The sequence below is a fragment of the Ctenopharyngodon idella genome, chromosome 10 (genome assembly GCF_019924925.1).
Source record: "Ctenopharyngodon idella isolate HZGC_01 chromosome 10, HZGC01, whole genome shotgun sequence".
NCBI lineage: Eukaryota > Metazoa > Chordata > Actinopteri > Cypriniformes > Xenocyprididae > Ctenopharyngodon > Ctenopharyngodon idella.
Window position 1 is genome coordinate 21,157,672 of NC_067229.1, and position 12,797 is coordinate 21,170,468.

The following is a 12,797-nucleotide window of genomic DNA, read 5'->3' on the forward strand; positions in this document are numbered from 1 at the left end:
AATTTTGTTATTTCCAGGATTTAATGTTAATTCCAGTTTTTGCTGTACATCTGTAGATAAAACGCAAAGTTTCAGTGCACTGCAAAAAAGAAAAAAAGAATGGAAGACATTTCTCAGTATTTTTGTCCTGTTTTCCAGTACAAATATCTATTCTCAAATAACATTTTTAAATCTAGATACATTTATTTGAGATGCTAAATGACATCAGATATTAAGTCTGATTTTCTGAAAAATGCATCTGTTAAGTGAGTTTTTGCTTAAAACAGTGTAGACAAAAAAATAAAACTTAATTCAAAGGGAAAACAAGTATTTTTCTGATACCATTGGCAGATATTTGTTCATGTTTGAGCTTAAAACTCACGTAATTTTAATGCGTGTTTCAGTAAAATTGACTTATATCAAGATACATTTAGTTGAGAAGCAAAATGACTTAAGGCATTAAGAATGTTTAGATATTTGTACTGGAAAATAAGACAAAAATACGAAGTAAGAAAAACTTATTTTGCAGTGTGTAAAGTTGGAGCTACAATAATATTATAGGATTGATATTTATATTTCTTATCATTACGCTTGTTTCACAACTGCAAATTAGTTCTCCTAAATCATATGCAAAATTTAAATATAATATTTAAGGATATTTCCAATAACAAATATTAATATGCATTTTCTATTTAGAATTAAGCTCAAGAAAACTTTAATGCTGAATTTTAGTTATTTGTAAATTACGCAGTGCTCTAACAGTCATGGAAGTATCAAAAATGAGTTAAAATATTGAAATAAAATGTTATAATTTTACATGAAAGATTTCTGTTTTCTTCCAAAAAAGCATGTGTAGTCTGTTGTTCTGTAATAATGTAAGTTTTTCCATCTTCAAACAACAGGGCGCGCTGTGTTTCTGTATGTAGAAACCGCCACGCATTGTGAGTTGCTTAACGATGGGCGGAGCAAAGTTGTTTGGAGGGCGGGGCAGATTCGGTGGCCTTTCTGTGAACTCTGATTCTAGACTGAGGAGGGGGTTGGTTATGAAGGAACGAAAATATGGCATGTTGGCAATAGCGAGGTATTTCGGTTATGTTTTAGAGAACCAACTCCTGGCCCGCAGGAGGGGTCTGACCGAACGATGACCCAGCGATTGGGGTCAGAAGTTCAGAAAATGTCACGTCATAGCTGACGTGACAGTCTGTGATTAGTTTTGAGCCCCCAAAATAACAGAATGAAAAAAATCAGCCTTTATTCTTGCCCATGTAAATCTATGATACCAGACACATGAACTTCAGATGAACCTTGCTTAATTCTTTCATAGGGACAGCGAGAGTTTGTATTTGGGTTTGTTTGGGTTTATACTTTGTTTGAGATTCAACATTTAAAAAAACACTGGAGCAATATCCGATTTTGTTAGCTCATCCGAGAACTGACCGAAGTTTGACCTCGTGCGCAAGCGACAAATTCGGCTAGACTTCGTAAGCGCCACTGAGAGACCGCGGCGTGCCATTTTTTATTTATTTTTTTTTCTGTTAACCTCTCAGTTTTCAATTTACGCACATTATAATGTCAAAAATGCCACTATGACTAAAACTTTAAAAATATATTGCAGAGTGCACTGCACTATAGGTTTTTGAGGCATGCAGTCTTTATTAAATATTAAGATTATACAGTAGTGTTGGAAGATGCTTTTAAGAGTTGTAAATCAAGTGTCACTGCTTCAAAAAAAATAAAACTTTAAATAATCCAGCGTGACATTTACTAGTAGTGCGGTGACGTGCGATAGAGGGCTGTAGTTGAATATTGTCCTCAATAATGGATGTGAGATGCATATAAAGTCCAGCCGAGTCCTTTTTGAAATCAAGGATAACGGCAGCAGGAAGATGTGGGAATGTCGAGTGGTCTTAAAATTTTAGGGGGAAAAAGTCATGGGTGTTGTGAAGGCGTTTGGATGTAATTACATTGAATTTGACTTTGCATACTTTATTTTTGTAAATAACTTGCTTTTAAAACAAAAACCACATAACATTGTGTTATGAAGACAAACAAATGCAATGCAATTTTGAAATTTAATTTGCATATTGCATATTAATGGATTAGTTTTGGATTAGAATAATTTAATTGTAAAAAATATCGTAAGTAGTCCATACTTATTTTATATATGTCTTCTAAAGTGATATGATAGATTTTTTATTTTTTTTTATTTGTCATTCTGATTTTTTTTTTTTTTTTTTTTTTTTTTTTTTTTAAACCTGTTAACTGTCACTCTGCTTTTTAAGCACAGGTCTGAACTTAAATTGTTGTAATTCATTAATGCTTTGGAATACAAACCTCAGCGAATTATTGCAGAAGTGAAAGCAGCTTCAAAGAATTAAAGTGCAAAAAATGATAGAAGTTTAATTTTACTGTCAAGCAAATGTATTGAACTAAACATTTTTTTGTTTTATACATAATTTATATATTACAAAATAACTTGAACTCTAAAATTGCTAGAAAATTAAAGCAGTATGTGTTACAAATTTGAAATTGATTTCACAAAAATTCATCCCACTAAAAGGTTTTAAAGTTCCGCTTCCATTGTAACGCAATGTCTAATGCCACGTTTACACTAGTGTGTTTTCATTTTAAAACGGCGTATAAAATGAAAATGATCCTCGTCTATACTGGCGTTTCCACAGCGTTTCAGAAACTATCTCCGTCTACACTACGCAACCGAAAATGCATGTCACATGACCGTTTATGCACACTGGGCATACATGTAGAAGTGTAAACAGTTGTCTGTTGCGCATATAGGTAGCTGCAGTATTTAAAAAAAAATGCAGAGTTTAACTGCACAATGGCTGCTAAAAATTGACAACAAAGCCAGCAAAGATTGCAGTTCAGTCTCCATGTTATTGTTTACACGGTCGTCAAGGATACGCAGAGCGAACGTGGGCAGCATTTTCGTTTTAAAATGCACTAGTGTAAACGGGGCATATTTCAAAAAGCTTTTCACCGGATAAATTCTGAGTCTTTGGAATGATACCAAATTTATGATGATTATTATAATAAGTGCTGGGGAAAACATGCAATCAAAAGGTGTGCCAAGTGTCCCACAAACAGGCTTTGTAAACCTCTGCAATGCAAATTCGTACGGAATGGCGAAACCATAAAAAGCATTGTTGTAGTTATGTCCTACAAAAACATACAACCCAACTCCTAAACCTAACCATGAGTTTTATAGGAAAACAAAAAACTATAAAAGTCAAGAATCAATTAAGGAAGTATCAGTTGGATAAACCAAATCATTGAAAAGATCCAAGTCAAAAAACTATTCTGTCGCAATTCTAATATTGCAATAGTATGGAAGCTTGTTTCTGCCACAGAATAAAAAGTATAATAAGATAAAAAGATAATTGCGACGTTTTATCTTACAATTCTCTTTTTTTTTTTCTCACAATTGCGAATTTACATCTTGCAATTCTGACCTTTTTTCTCAGAAAATTCAGAAAATAACACAGAATTGCGAGACAAACTAGTTATTGACTTAAAATTCACATAAGTATGGACTATTTTGAGTACATTCTTTAAAATCTCCTTTTGTGTAAAGAAAGTGACAAGTTTAGAAAAACAAGTAAATGATAACAAATTTTCAGCAATTGCGTGTTATAAAGACTTTTTTTTTTCTCGCAGTTCTGACTTTATAACATGCAATTGCGACTTTATAACTTGCAATTATGACTTTATAACTTGAAATTGCGAGTTTATATCACACAGTTCTGGGAAAAAAGTCAGAATTGTGAGATTCAAAGTCGCAATTATTATTTTTATTTTATATTATTATTATTATTATTATTATTTTTTTATTCCATAGTGGAAACAAGCTTTCATACAATAGTTATTGCAATGGTTACATCATTTGGATTTTTTTCATTTTGTGTTTCACAGAAGAAAGAAAATATGTGTTTGGAAGGACAATAGTCTCCGCGTTAGTGCCGCAGATGTCTAATGAGATCCTCCAGTCTTTCAAAATGGATCATAACCTCATCCTCTTGATTATGAGAAGTGTCTTTAGAATAGCTCATTTGTGCTTCTCTACTTTTGTGTTGTTTAATCAGTTTAGTTGGTATGACAACAGGTGTTGAGTATAGCACACATTCACTAGTCCACTCCATAGATAACAAAAACAGTTTTGTCGAGAGTATAAACTTTCCTTGCCCCCCCCGGTGCATTCGCTTCAGTTTAGTGTTAGGACGCCCCATCCGCCGAGCTGACGGCCCCTGAGGTTCCCATCCTCCCCGTAGGCGTGGGGATTATCGCCCCATCTGTGTCACCAGCGCAGGGCCACGCTGAGCTGCTGGGTCCTGTGCTTTAGCAAGGCACCTAGATTGTTAACCCTGATTAACTTGATGTGGCATTCAGTGGAGAAACAGTGTGAAAATCAAAGGCATGGCATGACCCACTGCCCTGCCGCTGAACCGAGCGCCGATTGGAGAGAGAGAGAGAGAAGCTCCTCAGAGCGAGAACACAAAACGTGTCAAACTAGAGACTCGCATGTTACGAGTGGCTAAAAGGTCTGTTCTCAATAAATTATATTGTACGTAATAAACACTTGCGTATCGTTTTTACTGAATTACTCAAAGCATTTTAACTTTGTCAAATAAAATGTACAAATATATTGTGCATTTCATATAATGTACAAATACATATAAATCTAGATTTTTAGTTTTTCCATGTTGTTTAAGTGGCTTTAATGTGTTGCTATGTGGTTTTACTGTCAATCATGTAATCACTAAGTAATAGCACACTTCTCAATTTAATATTTTTTTTCTTTTTTCCCCCCCGAATCACACCAAGCATAATAAGTAATAATAGTGGTGCTTGCTTGCCTTAGCAAACATTACTAATTAGATGTATAAATTGTTGCAATTGACATTCTTTTTTTTTTTTTATGTAATGCACAGTATAGTAATATATTTATTTGTATCATGATTAAGCTTCTAATGTGAAAATGCTTTAACAAAAATCCAAAAGAAAGAATGAATGAAGAGTGGTCATTAGCCACAGACCCAACACAACCCGCTTCCTGCTGGCAGTGTCTCCTTTGACCTAGTAATTAAGCTGCTATTGCCATTGAAAATCAACTTTCTCAGCATGCGGATGAGAATCTTTCAATCTAACCACTCATTGTAGTAAAACTCTTTGTAAAACTCTGGGCTCTGTTCTGTTGTCATCTTCCTGCTTCTTTTTTTCAGCTTAGACTCAGATGAAGAAAACACTAAAGGAAACTTTTTAACACAATTTAACAGTGATTTTGAAATAGTCAAACTATAAAATATATACCCCCGGTTTCACAGACAAGGCTTAAGCCTATAGTCCCAGATTAAAATGCATATTGGAGCTGTTTTAACTGAAAGCAACTTGTACTGACGTGACATATCTTAAATATGTCAGTGCCATTGTTTTGTCTCAAGATGTACACCAGTAATATTTTATTTTATTTTTTTTCTTTCTTTCTAGTGAACGTTTATAAAAGATACTTAAATATCCTAATTGAACTAAAGCCTAATCCTGGCTTAATCTAAGCCCTGTCTGTGAAACCAGGCCATAAAGTATTATATTTATTTTATGTAAGTGTTGTTATACATATGTTATTATTATTATTATTATTAAATAACTAATTTATATTATTATTATTATTATTATTATTATATTAAATAATTATAATAATAGTTATTTAATAATAATCATTCTCATTTTTGGCATGGACTGATAAAGAAAATGCTATTATATCAAATAGACATAAACATAAAATGTACTATTTATTTTATATAAGTGTTATACATATTATATTATATTATATTATTTTATTACTATTATTATTGTTATATTTATGTTTTATTAATAATAATAATAATAATAATAATATTTTTGCTTAGACTGATAAAGAAAACTAAAGAGAACTTAATACTATGTAAATTATTAGTTTTTTTATATTTTATTTTTATGAGTTAGTATTAAACCATTTTATTATTATTACATTAATGTCATCATTATTATTTAATAATTATTATTAAACTAATATAAATATGATTATATTAATATCATTATTATTTAATAATTATTATGAAACTAATAAATGATTAATATTAATTTAATTTAATTTAAATACTTACTAGGTGAATTTATCTACATTTTAATAAATTGTTAATTATCAAATTGTTATTGATATACAAGTTATCCAGTATTGTTACTGTTATTATGCTTAAATATGATTGGTGGTATGGGTTAAAAAAATCACAATAATAATTATTATTTGAATAAATTAAATAAAAAAAAAAATCCAAAATAATACATAAATAAATAAATATACCAATAACAAAAATGCAACATTATGAACCAATGGTAACACTTTACGATACAGTTCAGTAGTTAAACATTAGTTTATGTATTAACTAACATGAACTAACCATGAGCAATACATTTGTTACTGTATCTACTAATCTTCGTTAACGTTAATTAATGAAAATACAGTTGTTCATTGTTTGTTCATATTTGTTCACAGTGCATTAACTAATGTTAACAAGATTTTAATAATGTATTAGTAAATGTTGAAATTAACATTAACAATGATTAATAAATGCTCTATAAGTGCAGTTCATTATTAGTTCATGTTAACTAATGTTAACTAATGAACCTTATTGTAAAGTGTAACCGAACCAATTTAACTCCATGTATGTGTGAACTGTATCAAAGATTAACAACGAAAGCTCACATCTGAAAAGAGAGAGATATTTGATCAGTTTGAGGAGGCAAAGTAAGCAGAAGTTTCAGGCCCTTAAGGAGCTTGGGCTGTCTCTCGAGACATGTTCGTATTACAAAGCGCTGACCCGGGAGTAAATGGCCAGGACAGAGGCAGTTTGATTTGATCAGGCTGTGCTGTGTTAAATCATTCATTAAATCCAATTAGCTGAGGTGCTTTTAATCGGCCTAGGGAGAGGGAGGTTGTGAGGAGAGATTACATGCCTTTACCGTGCTAGCCCCTCTTTAAAATATCACATTAAAATACTAAACTTCATTGTTGTTTTTGAGGCAAAATGAATAAGATGCTAACTAGGCTACTTAATATTCTACAGTATTTCTGGAGCAATTCAGTTCATGCACAAGATGTTGTTTGGAACTTTCTCAAATTCATTTTTCAATTCAACTTCTCATAGTGTAATGCTGGTAATATAATTTGTAATGAAAAAGAATAGTATTAAATTAGAATAGAAGTGGTCTTGGCTGCTTTATCAGTACTGTAATGAACAGATCCGTTCCATCCGACCAGAGATGATGTATATCTTTGTGCAGCCAATGTTTTCCTTTTCTGCTTCATATAATGGAAAAAGAATCACTCCCAGAGATCCGACCCACTTTTTAGTCTAATCTGTGCTTATGGAAATGAATTATTCAGCAAGGATGATGTTGTAGTTGTGTGGAATCAAATAAAAAAAATAAGGTAAATAAATACCTGTAGGAGCATTAATGTTCAGTGGTCCAGTTTCTAAGCAGAAAGAAATTATGTTTTATATGTTTATAAAATATATTTCAAGATGTAACATCAGAGAGATTTTTTTTTTTTTTTTTTTTCCCCATTTGATCCTAATGCTGTTAGCACATGTAGTGTGAAACGTTGAGATCAATATTTAAAAGGTTAATAAATATTTGAACCGTCAGTGCTACATTTAAAGAAGCAGCACATATTTTGATATGATTTCTGGATATATTTCCATGTTTCAATTTTAATACTAATAATTTTGAGGTATTTAATCAATTTAAGTTTTTAAGTTTCTAAGTAAAAAATTCACCTTTATTTTTAAATTACTACCATTCTTACTTTTTTTAAATATTGGCTTTTCATGGAGCATAGATAAAATATCTATAAATACCAATAGATAATAATATATAACAATATATAATATAGGCTAATATAGGCTATATAACAAAAGAGAGACATTTTTATTGAAATAAGACTCATCACATAAATTAATCTCAAATAATATTAAGGAAATATGTAATATTTGTATTAGGTTTGTGAATTCTTGCATTAAGGTTTACAGGATACAGTTTTAAAAGACAAACAAAAACATTTAATTTTTTCAAACAAATGAAAAACAAAATATTTATAGATATCTATATCTGTAAAATACTAGAAAATATTTGTTAAGCCCTTTTTTTTATTTAACTATGCTATGTTGAAATATAAAGATTCTGGGGCACTGCCGTAGCCTAAAAATAGGTCCGGGTGAAATTGCAAGCACAATAAACCTCACGAATCGAAAATGGGCTACTTTCCCGTAAGCAGGAGTGAGACTATAGACGTCTCTTGAGCTGTCGCGATCTTTCTTGGTGCTCTGTGGTGTGACCGATCGCTGTAGCGCTTCAGTTGAAGCAGAGCGCACATGAACCGATCGTATCTTCCGCTTTACTAGCTACACAAAATAAATATAAATGAACATCCTCAGGTATGTTGAAAGATAAGTACAACTTAGCGAAATCCGTATCATGTCACATGTAATTGATCAATTAGGCGTTTTAACCGTGGAAAGGCGCCAATAAAACAGCTTGTAAAAATGTCACATTTACCTCAGAAAAGCTGTTCAATGTCCAAAAACTCATTAGTAAGCTACAAAAATTAACTTAGAGAGGAGCATTTTGTTAAATATATGCACTATAGGCTATTGTATATTCATTGTATTTGTACTTAACGTGCTTCAATACTGGATGTATAAATCCGTTTTATGACAGCCATTTAAATGTTGCCTATATAAAAAGGAGTAGAAACATAATTATGTCATTAAAAATGTATTATAACGTTATTATAAAAACTTCCTTATGTGTAATTTATATGTAAGTAGCTTACAAATAAATTAATACACTTTTTAACACAATTTAACATTGATTTTGAAATAGTCAAACTATAAAATATATACCCCCGGTTTCACAGACAAGGCTTAAGCCTATAGTCCCAGATTAAAATGCATATTGGAGCTGTTTTAACTGAAAGCAACTTGAACTAACATATCTTAAAATATGTCAGCCATTGTTTTGTCTCAAGATGCACACCAGTAATGTTTTTTCTAGTGTACGTTTATAAAAACTTATTAAATATCCTAATTGAACTAAGGCCTAATCCTGGCTTAATCTAAACCCTGTCTGTGAAACCAGCCCATAATGTATTATATTTATTTTATGTAAGTGTTGTTATACATATATGTTATTATTATTAAGAAATAACTAATTATATTATTATTATTATTATTATTATATTAAATAATTATAATAATAGTTATTTAATAACCATCATCCTCATTTAGAACACTCTAAAGAGAACTTAACATAATTTAACATTTATTATTATTATTTTTTTATGAGTATTGTTATTATTAAAGAACCATTTTATTATTATTACATTAATGTCATCATTATTAATTAATAATTGTTAGTAAACTAATTTAAATATGATTAATATTAAATAATTTAATTTAAATAAATGAACATAATTATGTCATTAAAAATGTATTATAATGTTATTATAAAAACTTCCTTATGTGTAATTTATATGTATGTAGCTTACAAATAATTTAATATTAACCTTTAATACTATAATGATTTACCAGCTGTGGTTCCCTGTATAGTTTACACTTTACACTTTAATTTCAGAGTGCACCAGAATGCTTCGTTTACATGTTAAATTCACAAAACATTTCTCCTGGGGGAGGATACCTCCAGACCCCCATACAACAATTTATTTCATAAACATGTCAACTTTTTCACCTCTTTTGAGTTTTAATCTGACAATAAATGTGGCACACCCATTTTTTCTGATGCACACTCAGCCTCTTTTCTGGCTACGCTAGTGTTCTGGGGCAACTCTTTACAAAAAGGTTCATTAGTTAACATTAGTTAACTACATTAGTTAACATGAACTAATAATGAACTGCACTTACACAGCATTTATTAATCTTTATTAATGTTCATTTCAACATTTACTAATACATTATTAAAATTTTGTTAACATTAGTTAATGCACTGTGAACTAACATGAACAAACAATGAACAACTGAATTTTAATTTAAAACGAACTTTGAGAAAGATTAGTAAATACAGTAACAAATGTATTGCTCATGGTTAGTGCATGTTAGTTAATACATAAACTAATGTTTAACTAATCAACCTTATTGTAAAGTGTTACCGATTCTGGAAACATATTTAAAGAATACAAACTATTTTGCACAATCCACAAAAATGTTATGCACCCAAAGAAAATCTAATAAATGTAGTGATTTGATTTGCTTTTTGATGTGTATTCAAAATCAGTTAAACGCCAAAGTTTGTATTAAGGTGCAATAACAATCAATACAGAAATCCTTTACAAAAAAAAAACTGTTTAAAATAATGTATCGTCAAATTTTACTTTTTTTTTTTTTTTCAAAATGTTATGTTTTGTGATATTAATGTTCAGTAATATGAAACAGCAAGATTATGCTTAACTATACAGTCATTTGATAATTTTATTTTTAAATATACAAATTTATAATTGCAACTTGTCTACATAAGCACTCAAGCCATGATGTGATGGCTTTATTCTGTAGTTGAAAAGGTCACTCAATACAGTTGCTCAGATAGTGTTTTATTTGAATACATTTACATTGATTATTTTACATTTTAATAATTATGAATGGTCAACTTAAGTTCTAAAGTTTACTACTAACTTACAACAAATTATGCACATTGTCTATATGAAAGTATACTAAAGAGTTGTGTATTTAAATAAAACAAAATACAAAATAAATAAAATTAAGATGTTAAGTTGTAGTATTTCCATGTTGTTATTCACGTCCCACTTTCAGCATTGCATGGTCTATATCCAAGATGAAATAATGACACAATTCAAAAAAGTTATTGTAGTGGAAACTAAATATTAATATGAAACTAAAATCTACATGTAAACAGCCCACCTTTTTGCTTATACAGTTAGAAATTATTATTATTATTATTATTATTATTATTATTTGGAAGAGGAATTAAAGAGCCAAAAATAAAAACAAAGAATAAAATTGGGTCAAGTACACGGCCTGGTGGCACCCCTACAATATTTTTATATTTTTTTATTTTTTGAATTCAAGTTTCTAAACTGTGATGTCTATGTAGATGTAACATTACAACAACGTGCACTTTAAGAGCCATAGAAGTCAAGACTAAACTCTTGACCCCATCCAGTGATTCTGGTTTTAATATAGGAGAACCAAACTGCCGCAGTCAGTGAAATCATAGCATGAGGAGCTGCCTTGGTGACTCAAGCTTACTTAAGGGCAAGAGCTTGGAAACATACCATGGCTTGGTGCCCTAATTACATCAACATGTGAGCGTGTTCCCTTTGGGTCACTGGGGCTATGCCAGCTGTGAGGCTGTCTCTCGTTCTTGTTCTGTCTCTCGAGCCAGCCATATCCTGTCTTTATTGCCTATATTTAGGAATTGTCACTGTCACATCCTTTTTTCTTTTTTTCTATTTTTTCTTTTTAAATGCTGAGTGTACAATCTGCAAGCAGATTAATGTTTCATGTTTAAGCCATCAAAATTCATAATCTTTGTTTGTCGAAACCAGGGTCAGAAATTAACCAGGACTGAGGGCAAAAGTGCCACAGATGTGACAGTAAAATGCCCTAGATATTTAAAATATGCCCAGAGTGCCTCTGTGTCATGTGTCTGGCACTTTCCATGAATAGGATACAAAATAAGGCCTGAAATGCAACAAATGGTCAGTGAAAAGAGGTGCACAGCCTTCAGAAATGTTGACTGAAGAGGTTAAACTAAATTACTAAAATCATTTTTTTTTTTTTCTGGGATTAAACATTAAACAAACATCCAAGTTAAAAATCTAATTTAACCTAAATGAAATGATTATTGAACTATGAACAGCTGTATTTTTATTAACTAATGTTAACAAATATTAATAAATACTGTAACAAATGTATTGCTAATGGTTAGTTCATGTTAGTTAATACATTAATTAATGTTAACAAATGAACCTTATTGTAAAGTGTAACCGGATATGTATTGTGTCCTATTTATGGCATTTATTGTTTAACATTTTATTTGTTTCAAAATATCTAGACATGGGTATTTACCATTTTAGTTAATTGATTCAATTGATCTATTTTGAATAAATTTAGGAGCAGTGTAATTTTAGGGAGATGGCCAAAAAAGGTAAACATTTTTATACTGAAAATTAATTTCAGGGAAATTAACCAAAAATTACTATGTTGAACTGATCTGAAACAACACCTAGACAATGGAATATTTGCAAAATATAAAAGGTCTATACAATATACAATACACATAATAAACTTGAATTGAATGTATTTCTGATCTCTCTCTCTCTCTCTCTATATATATATATATATATATATATATATATATTATTATTATTTTTTTTTTTTCCCTTTTCTGTATGCGCACTACTAAGCATCAGCCTTTGCATCTGTCCACATTTCTGCTGCGGGTCAGTTGTGTATGGCAGTATGTCATATGTCAATTATAGCACATTTACTTTCAAGATTCAACAAGCATGAGTAATCCAAGCTGTGGGGTAAAAGTGTGTGTGTTTCTAAAGTACTGCTTGTGTCTCATGTTCTTAAAATTCTCTTCATGTGTGGATTAATGTTTCATAAAAAGCAAGATTCTATGAACGAAGGTCATACATTTAGCAAGATGAAATATGCAGCAGCATGTTGCTAGAGGTTTGTGCCGTGACATTTACACATAAAGACCAGCACACAGCGGCCCATTTA